At 48.6% G+C, this 10,776-nt stretch overlaps 1 pseudogene; it reads right to left on the bottom strand.

Moving 5' to 3' along the window:
- Positions 1 to 8,830: 8,830 nt before the first annotated feature.
- Positions 8,831 to 9,738, bottom strand: LOC105727335 (small ribosomal subunit protein uS2-like; annotated as a pseudogene).
- Between the last annotated feature and the right edge of the window lie 1,038 nt (positions 9,739 to 10,776).

Here is a 10,776-nt window from a genome sequence, read left to right as displayed (position 1 = left end):
AAAAATACAAAAAATTATCTGGGCATGGTGGTGTGTGCCTGTAATCCCAGCTACTCAGGAGGCTGAGGCAGGAGAATTGCCTGAACCCAGGAGGCGGAGGTTGCGGTGAGCCAAGATCACGCCATTGCACTCCAGCCTGGGTAACAAGAGCAAAACTCCGTCTCAAAAAAAAAAAAGAATTCTGTTAGGCCATTTCAGCAAGAATCCCCCTACTCTTGATACTTCCTCTTCGTAATTTTCAATTCACTGACCTCTTCACTTTGCTTTGGTTATAAATTCCCAGCTGTGTTTGCTGTATTCAGAACTGAGCTCAGTTCTTTTCTTTTTTGAGAGGGAGTCTCGCTCTGTCACCCAGGCTGGAGTGCAGTGGAATGATCTCAGATCATTGCAACCTCCCCCTCCTGGGTTCAAGCAATTATGGTGCCTCAGCCTCCCGAGTAGCTGGGATTACAGGCACACACTACCATGCTCAGCTAATTTTTGTATTTTTATTAGAGATGGGGGTTTCACCATGTTGGCCAGGCTGGTCTCGAACTCCTGACCTCAGGTGATCCACCAACCTCAGCCTCCTGAAGTGCTGGGATTGCAGGCGTGAGCCATGGCGCCTAGCCTTTTGAGCTCAATTTTTTTTTTTTTCCAGGGGTTTTTTTTTTTTTGAGACGGAGTTTCGCCCTTGTTACCCAGGCTGGAGTGCAATGGCATGATCTCGGCTCACCGCAACCTCCGTCTCCTGGGTTCAAGCAATTCTCCCGCCTCAGCCTCCCGAGTAACTGGGACGACAGGCATGCGCCACCATGCCCAGCTAATTTTTTTTTTTTTTTGTATTTTTAGTAGAGACGGGGTTTCACCATGTTGACCAGGATGGTCTCGATCTCTTGACCTCGTGATCCACCCACCTCGGCCTCCCAAAGTGCTGGGATTATAGGTGTGAGCCACCGCGCCCGGCCTGAGCTCAATTTTATACTGCAATCTTTTTCCTGGTCCCCAAAGCTACTGCGAGACCACAACCTGGTGGAATGTTAAAAAGAAGGATTGACCCACCTGGATTTTAAGGACCGTTCTAGGCTGAATGTCTCGTTCTTTTTTTTTTTTTTTGAGACAGAGTCTCGCGCTGTAGCCCAGGCTGGAATGCAGTCGCATGATCCTGGCTCACTGTAACAAAGTGATTTTTCTGCCTCAGCCTCCTGAGTAGCTGGGATTACAGGTATCCACCACCATGCCAGGCTAATTTTTTATTGTTAGTAGAGATGGAGTTTCACCATGTTAGCCAAGCTGGTCTCAAACTCCTGACCTCAGGTGATCTGCCTGCCTCAGCCTCCTGAAGTGCTGCGATTATAGGCGTGAGTCTCCGCACCTGGCCCTGAACATCTCATTCTTTGATCCTGGCCAGAACAACAGGGATTGATTATCTTGGGAGCCCAGGAGTAGGAATGTCTTGGAGAGACGGGAGAAACAGGAGAACAGTTTATGCAGGTTCACTCTACTCAAAAAGATCCAGGAAGTACCAGGAGGTCAGTTCCAGCAGGGAGCTGGGAGCCTGAGCAGGGCATGTCCTCAGGGAGAAAGAGGTTGGCTGAGTTAGGGGCCTCTGGTCCATCTGGGCCTCTAGAGAGAAAAGGTTTAGGCCAGGCCTAGAACAGATGTTTCTGTCTCAGCATCAAGCTGGAGTGAGAGCCACCAGGTCAAAACCCTGGAGTCATTCTTTATTTTTGTTTGTTTTGAGACAGAGTCTCAGTCTGTCATCCAGGCTGGAGTGCAGTGGTGTGATCTCAGCTCACTACAACCCCCATTTCCCAGGCTCAGGTGATTCTCCCACCTCAGCCTCTCGAGTAGCTGGGACCACAGATGCACACGACCACATCCAGTTAATTTTTGTGGGTTTTTTTTTTGAGATGGAATTTCGCTCTTGTTGCCCAGGCTGGAGTGCAATGGTGTGATCTCGGCTCACTGCAACCTCCGCCTCCTGGGTTCAGGCAATTCTCCTGCCTCAGCCTCCTGAGTAGCTGGGATTACAGGCATGCACCACCATGCCCAGCTAATTTTGTATTTTTAGGAGAGATGAGGTTTCTCCATGGGTCAGGCTGGTCTCAAACTCCCAACCTCAGGTGGTCTGCCTACCTTGGCCTCCCAAATACTGAGATTACAGGCGTGAGCCACTGCGCCCGGCCTGGAGTCATTCTTGACTTCTCTCTCCCCACACTGATAAAGGGCTGGCAAGCCCCGAAATTAGGGCTTAGCCCAGGAGGGTTCTTGGCTTCACCAAGGAAGGAATTCAAGAGTGAGCTGGCCTTATTAGGTCGCACCTTTTATTGAAGAGGTAGGGTACAGCAGCAGCAGAGGGGCACCCCACAGGCAGTGTGCCTAGAGTAGCAGCTCAGAGGCAGTGTCACACTCATACTTACTTTCAGCTGTATGCAAATTAAGGGCATATAATGCAGAAATTTCTAGAAAAAGGGTGGTAACTTCCAGGTCATTGAGTTGTTGCCAGGGAAAGGGGTGTGGTAATCTTCAGCTGTTGCTGTGGCAATGGCAAATTGACATGGCACCCTAGTGGACACGTCTTCTGGAGAGGTGTCTCTGTTCCATCCCTGTTTTAGCTAGTTTTCAATTTGGTCCAATGTCTGAGCCCTACCTCCAGAGTCAAGTCCCGCCTCCTACCTCAACAGCAAATCCAATGCACCTGGAAATCCCATTGAGTCTACCTTAAACAAATATCCAGAATTCAGAAATACTAAGATCTGACTGAAAGCAATCCAGTGGAGGGTGTGAAGCTTGGTGGAGGTTTTGGGGGAGAAACAAGATTGTCCATGTGCTGAATATACATACTTGAAGCTGCAATGGAAATTCACTGGTCTCTCTCCTTTAGTATCCAGTTGACAATTTCCAAAAAGAAAGATAGAACTCCTTCTAACGCCCCTGAATATGACCACTTCTCACTCCCTCCATGGCCTATCGCCCTGGTTCAAGCCACCATCATCTCACACCTAGATTATTATTATTATTATTTGGTTGTTATTTTTGAGATGGGGTCTCACTCTGTTGCCCAGGCTGGAGTGCAATGGCACTGTCTTGGCTCATTGCAAACTCTGTCTCCCAGATTCAAGTGATTCTCCTGCCTCAGCCTCCCGAGAAGCTGCAATTACAGGCGCTTACCACCATGCCTGGCTAATTTTTTTTGTATTTTTAGTAGAGACAGGGTTTCACCATGTTGGCCAGGCTGGTCTCGAATACCTGACCATAGGTGATCTGCCCGCCTAGGCCTCCCAAAGTGCTGGGATTATAGGCGTGAGCCACCACACCTGGCTACACTTAGATGATTGCACAGCCTTTTTCACTGGTCTCCTGGATTCTACCCTAACCCTCTGTGATGGTTAATTTTGACTGGGCCATGGGTTGCTCAGATGTTTGGTTCAACATCATTCTGGGTGTTTTTGTCAGGCTGTTTTAGACAAGATTGACATTTAAATCAGGAGACTGAGGAAAGCAGGTTGTCCTCTCTAATGTGGGCGGGCCTCATCCCATCAGTTGCAGGCGTGAGTTAAACAGAAAGGCTGACTCAGAGGGAGTTCTTCCTGCCAGATTCCCTTCTGACAGGCGCAAAAGTCTTTTCTGCCTTTGGAGTTGAACTGAAACATTATTCTTCATGGGGCTGGAGCCTGACAGCCTTCAGAAGAGAACTACCCTATTGGCTCTCCAGGTTCTCAGACCTCCTGAATCAGGCTGGAATGAAACCGTCAAGTCTCCCCAGTCTCCAGAACTCACCCTGCAGATCTAGGGACTTGCCAGAACTCCATAATCACACTAGCTAGTCCTTATACTACATCTCTTTACACAGCAGTTGGGTGCAGAAGTAATAGTAGTTTTTGCCACTAAAAGTGCAAGCAGCCAGCTGCTGTGGCTCACACCTCTAATCCCAGCACTTTGGGAGGCCAAAGCGGGTGGATCACCTGAGGTCAGGAGTTCGAGACCAGCCTGACCAATATGGTAAAACCCCATCTCTACTAAATACAAAAAATTAGTTGGATGTGGTGGTGCGTGCCTGTAATCCCACTTACTTGGGAGGCTGAGGCAGGAGAATCGCTTCAACCCAGGAGGCGGAGGTTGCAGTGACCCAAGATCGCACCATTGCACTCCAGCCTGGGCAACTCTGTCTTAAAAAAAAAAAAAGTACAAGCAAAGAGATCCTATTGGACAATGCTTCCTAAAATCTATTATTTTGAAAAACCCTTCATTTTGAAAAATGTTGAACATAAAAAAAGTTGAAAGAATAGACAATGAACACCTGTGTAGCTTTCATCTAGATTTGCCAATGGATAGCATCTTGCCACATTTGATTGCTTTCTCTCCCTCTGTGTGTACACACACATATTTATTCCCAAACTATTTCAAAGTAAGCTACAGGCTGGGTGGCATGGCTCACCCCTGTAATCCCAGCAGTCTGGGCGACCAAGGCAGGAGACTCTCTTGAGCCCAGGAGTTTGAGACCAGCCTGGGTGACATAGGGAGACCCCATCTCTACAAATTGTAACAAAAATTAGCCAGATGTGGTGGCACATGCCTGTGGTCCCAGCTACTCAGGACGTGGAGGCAGGAGGAACACCTGAGCCCAGGAGGTTGAGGCTGGAGTGAGCTATGGTCGTGCCACCACACTCTGGCATGGATGACAGAGAACACGTCTGAAAAAAAAAAAAAAAAAAAACAGCACGGTGGCTCACGCCTATAATTGCAGCACTTTGGGAGGCTGAGGTGAACAGATCACTTAAGGTCGGGAGTTCAAGGCCAGCCTGGACAACATGGTGAAACCCTGTCTCTACTAAAAATACAAAAATCAGCTGGGCATGGTGGCAGGCGCCTGTAATCTCAGCTACTCGGGAGGCTAAGGCAGGAGAATCACTTGAACCCAGGAGGTGGAGGATGCAGTGAGCTGAGATCGGGCCACTACACTCCAGCCTGGGTGATACAGCAAGTCTCTTTCTCAAAAAAAAAAAAAAAAATCAAAATCAAAATAACTTCCAGACACCAAGACACTTCAACTCTAAATATTTCAGCCTATGCCTCCTAAGAACAAAGACATTCTCATACGTAGCTATGATACATTGGTAGTATAATACATTGTCAGCCAGGGGTGGTGGCTCACGCCTTGTAGTCCCAGCACTTTGAGAGGCCAAGGCAAGTGGATCACTTGAGATTGGAATTTGAGACCAGCCTGGCCAACATGGTGAAACTTCATCTCTACTAAAAATACAAAAATTAGCTGGGCATGGTTGTGCACACCGATAGTCCCAGCTACTTAGGAGGCTGAAGCAGGAGAATCTCTTGAGCCTGGGAAGTAGAGGTAGCAGTGAGCCAAGATCATGCCACTGCACTCCAGCCTAGGTGACAGGGTGAGACTCTGTGTTAAAAAAATATACATGGCCGGGCACAGTGGCTCACGCCTGTAAGCCCAGCACTTTGGGAAGCCGAGGCAAGAGGATCACGAGGTCAAGAGATCGAGACTGTCCTGGCCAACATGGTGAAACCCCATCTCTACTAAAAATACAAAAATTAGCTGGGTGTAGTGGTGCACACCTGTAGTCCCAGCTACTCAGGAGGCTGAGGCAGGAGAATCGCTTGAACTGAGGAGGTGGAGGTTGCAGTGAGCTGAGATCATGCCACTGCACTCCAGCCTGGTGACGGAGTGAGACTCCGTCTCAAAAAAAGAAAAAAAAAAAGAATATATACATATATATATATATATATATTCATACCCATTGATGCAATAATACCCAATATACAGTCCATATGAAAATGTCTTAAATTATTCCTTAAACATAAACTGGTTATTCTAGTTAGCAATAAATAAATAAATAAAAATATTCCCTAAATATTCCTTATAGCCTTTTTTTTTTTTTTTTTGAGACGGAGTTTCGCTCTTATTACCCAGGCTGGAGTGCAATGGCACGATCTCAGCTCACCGCAACCTCCACCTCCTGGGTTCAGGCAATTCTCCTGCCTCAGCCTCCTGAGTAGCTGGGATTACAGGCACACGCCACCATGCCCAGCTAATTTTTTGTATTTTTAGTAGAGACGGGGTTTCATCATGTTGACCAGGATGGTCTCGATCTCTTGACCTCGTGATCCACCCGCCTCGGCCTCCCAAAGTGCTGGGCTTACAGGCATGAGCCACCGCGCCCGGCCCTCCTTATAGCCTTTAAAAAAAATCCAGTCATGCTTCCTGAGAGCTAGACTGAAGTGATTGAAAAAAAGAAAGAAAGAAAAAAAAAAATCCAGTAGTGCCAGGCATGGTGGCTCACATATGTAATCCCAGCACTTTGGGAGGCCAAGGCGGGTGGATCACAAGGTCAGGAGTTTAAGACCTTCCTGGCCAAGATAGTGAAACCCCGTCTGTAGTAAAAATACAAAAAAAATTAGCTGGGCGTAGTGGCAGGCACCAGTAGTCCCAGCTACTCGGGAGGCTGAGGCAGGAGAATTGCTTGAACCCGGGAGGCGGAGGTTGCAGTGAGCTGAGATCGTGCCACTGCACTCCAGCCTGGGCAGCAGAGAGACTTTGACTCAAAAAAAAAAGAGAGAAATTCAGTATCAAGTCAAGGGTCACATGTTGCATTTATCTGTCACATCTCTTAACTCTTTATTCTAGAACAGTCTCCTGATCTTTTTGGTCTTTCATGGCCTTGGCATTTTTAAAACATTCAGGCCAGCTGTCTTGTATCGAATCTGTTCTCAACATAGCAACCAGAGGAATTATTGTAACACTAAGTCAGATCATGTCACTCCTCTGCTCAAAATCCTCAGCAGTTGCCCTACTCACCAGAGCAGGAGTCAAAATCCTTCCCGATGCCTGCGTGTGTTCACCCCACACTCTCGTCTCTTCTCCTTCTTCTCCTCCCGGCCTCTGCGCCTCCTCCTCCCTCCTGCTCACTGACAGGCCTCCCTGCTGCTCCTGAGCACACCCGCAAGCTCCTGTCTTACGACTCTGTTCTCTAGGAGAACCCTCTTTCCAAGAAATCTGCTTAGTTCAGTCTCTCACCTCTTTCAAGTTTTCACTCACATGCCACCTTTTTAATGGGGCCCAGCTTTTTTTTTTTTTTTTAGACGGAGTTTCACTCTTGGTGCTTGGGCTGGAGTTAATGGCATGATCTTGGCTCACTGAAACTTCTGCCTTCCAGGTTCAAGTGATTCTCCTGCCTCAGCCTCCCAGGTACCTGAGATTACAGGTATGTACCACCATGCCCGGCTAATTTTGTATTTTTAGTAGAGACGGGGTTTCTCCATGTTGATCAGGCTGGTCTCAAACTCCCAACCTCAGATGATCCGCCTACCTTGGCCTCCCAAAGTGCTGGGATTACAGGTGTAAGCTGCCGCACCTGGCTTTTTTTTTTTTTTTTTGACAGGGTCTCACTCTGTAGCCCAGGCTGGCGTGCAGTGGTGCCATCTCAGCTCATTGCAGCCTCCACCTCCTGGGCTCAGGTGATCCTTCCACCTCAGCCTCCCAAGTAGTTAGGATTACTGAAGTGCACCACCACACTCAGCTAATTTTTATATTTTTAGTAGAGAGGGGGTTTTCACCATGTTGCCCAGGCTGGTCTGGAACTCCTGACCTCAAGTGATTTGCCTTCCTCAGCCTCCCAAAGTGCTGGAGTTACAGGCATGAACCACCATACCCAGCCCATTAGTGCCTTTATAGGAAGAGGAAGACAGAGAGAGGAAGGGAGGGAGAGAGGGAGAGAGACAGAGATGGGGGGGTGTGGATCACCTGAGGTCAGTTGTTCAAGACCATCTGGCCAACATGGCAAAATCCCATCTATTAAAAATACAAAAATTAGCCGGGCATGGTGACACATGCCTGTAATCCCAGCACTTTGGGAAGCTGAGGCAGGCGGATCGCTTGAGTCCAGGGGTTCATGACCAGCCTGACCAACATGGTGAAACCCCGTCTCTGCTAAAAATACAAAAATTATAAAGAACAGGGATCTGGGAGACCAAAAAAAAAAAAAAGAAAAAAAAATTAGCCAGGTGTGGTGGCTCATACCTGTAATCCCAGCTACCTGAGAGACCGAGGCAATGAGCCAAGGTTGCACTGCTGTACTCCAGCCTGAGCAACAGAGCGACACTCTGTCTCAAAAATAAATACATAAAATAAAGCGAGAGAGAGAGAAAGAGTGAAAGAGCTTGATCTTGCTGTCACCATAGGAGCACGGGGGAAAGTCACGTAAGAACACAGAGAGAAGGGCAAGTCAGGAAGACGGCCTTCTCGAACTTTCTGGCACCTTGCTCTTGGCTCTCCAGTCTCCAGAACTGTAAGTTTTGGTTGTTTAAGGCACTCATCCTAAGGTGCCTTGTTATGGCCGCCTGAGCTGAGACAATCACTGTCACTCGTTATCAGTGGCCGCTGGGAACCCATCCAAGCTGGCTCCTGCGTCGTCGTTTTCCTCCTTATCCCTTCAGCTTCCCTTGCTTCTGGCACAAAATAGCCCTGGCTCATCTTGTACTCTCCACGGCCCAGCCCTGGAATCCGGCCCTTAACCAAAGAGCCTTGGTTCCTTTTATTTATTTATTTGAGATGGAGTCTTGCTTTGTCGCCAGGCTGGAGTGCAGTGGCACGATCTTGGCTCACTGCAACCGCCACTCCCAGGTTCACAGGATTCTCCTGCCTCAGCCTCCCAAGTAGCTGGGACTATGGGCACGCGCTACCACGCCCAGCTAATTTTTCTATTTTTTTAGTAAAGAAGGGTCTTGGTCTCCCAAAGTGCTGCAATTATAGGTGTGAGCTACTGCACTTGGTTAATTTTAATTTTTTTTTTAAGAAACTCGATGTTTATTTTCCATGAATCTTATATGTTGTTTAAGAGCCCACACAAGAACAGCTTAAGACCATTCAGTGGTTGCTCCCACCCATTCAGTGGCCTGAGCAGTGGGAGCTGCAGACCAGTCTTCCGTGGCAGGCTGGGTGCCCCAGTCTTCAGTAGGGAACTGCTGGATAGGCACAGAGGGCACCTGCACGCCTTCAGACCAGCCAGCAACCTCTGGCTGAGTAGCAGCGAACTCAGGAGCTGGAGCAGTCCATTCGCCCTGAAATTCCTCCTTGGTCACAGCCTTTTCAGCAGCAGCCTGCTCTTCTTTTTCAATCTCTTCGGGATCTCTGTAGAAATAGAGATCAGACACGACCTCCCACGGGTGTTCACGGGAAATGGTGCCACGCATGCACAGAACTTCCCGAGCCAGCATCCACCACATCAAACCCACTGAGTGAGCTCCCTTGTTGTTGCATGGGATGGCAATGTCCACATAGCGCAGAGGAGAATCTGTGTTACCCAGAGCAATGGTAGGTAGGTTAACATAAGACGCCTCCGTGAGAGGCTGGGTCAGTAACCACAAGCAGCCATGGCTCCCGGAAGGCTGCCTGGATCCGGTTGGTGAAGGTTCCAGGAGTGAAGCAGCAGCAATTGGAGTAGCTCCAATGGCAGCAGCAAACTTCAGCACAGCCCTCTGGCCAGTATTCCTGGAGGATATGACACTGACATCAGCAGGGTTTTCAATGGCAACAATGGCACAAGCTGCCAGGAGAAGCTTCTCCCAGGTCCTCTTCAGATTTATCATGTAGACGCCATCACTTTTCCTTTAATAGATATACTGTTCCATCTGGAAGTCAAGGTTGGTGCCACCTAAATGGGTTCCTGCTGCCAGGAACTTAAGGACATCCTCCTCCTTCATTTGCAGGACATCAAGGGCTCCGGACATTGTGAAAGTTTCCCTTTAAATAATGACGGGAATCCAGAATAATGCCGTATGGAGCCCTCGGCAGGTAGCGCGGAAAGCTAATTTTAATTTTTTAAGATGAAGTTTCACTCTTTTGCCCAGCCTGGAGTGCAATGGCGGGATCCTGGCTCACTGCAACCTCCGCCTTCTGGTTTCAAGCGATTCTCTTGCCTCAGCCTCCCGAGTAGCTGGGATTACAGGAGCCCACCACCACGCCTGGCTGATTTTTTTTGTCTTTTTAGTAGAGATGGGATTTCATCATGTTGGCCAGGCTGGTCTTGAACTCCTGAATTCAGCCTCCCAAGGTGCTCTGTCACCCAGGCTGAACTGCTCACGGCAACCTCCACCTCCCAGGTTCAAGAGATTCTCTTGCTTCTGCCTCCCGAGTAGCTGGGACTACAGGCGTGTGCCATCATGCCAGCTAATTTTTGTATTTTTTTTTTCTAGAGACAGGGTTTTGCCATGTTGTCCAGACTGGTCTTGAACTCCTGGGCTCAAGTGACCCACCCACCTCGGCCTCTCAAAGTGCTGGGATTACAAAAACCAGCCACTGGACACAACCAGACTCTACTCTTATTTTTTTTTTTTTGAGACGGAGTTTTGCTCTTGTTACCCAGGCTGGAGTGCAATGTCGCGATCTCGGCTCACTGCAACCTCCACCTCCTGGGTTCAAGCAATTCTCCTGCCTCAGCCTCCCAAGTAGCTGGGACTACAGGCATGTGCCACCATGCCCAGCTAATTTTTTTTTTGTATTTTTAGTAGAGACAGGGTTTCACCTTGTTGACCAGGATGGTCTCGATCTCTTGACCTCTTGATCCACCCGCCTTGGCCTCCCAAAGTGCTGGGATTATAGGCGTGAGCCACCGCACCCAGCCCAGACTCTACTCTTTATTGTTCCAAAGAACTTATCAGTTTATATAAGCCTGCTAGGACTGTCAGATTGGGCAAGTGGGGCCTCTGGGAGGCTCCATGAGGGTGGAGCCCTTATGAATGGGATTAGTACCCTTATAATAAAAGGGA

Source organism: Aotus nancymaae, unplaced genomic scaffold (assembly GCF_030222135.1).
Source record: "Aotus nancymaae isolate 86718 unplaced genomic scaffold, 86718_ANA_hifiasm-v0.15.2.pri h1tg000059l, whole genome shotgun sequence".
NCBI lineage: Eukaryota > Metazoa > Chordata > Mammalia > Primates > Aotidae > Aotus > Aotus nancymaae.
This window is presented reverse-complemented; position numbering and strand designations above follow the sequence as displayed.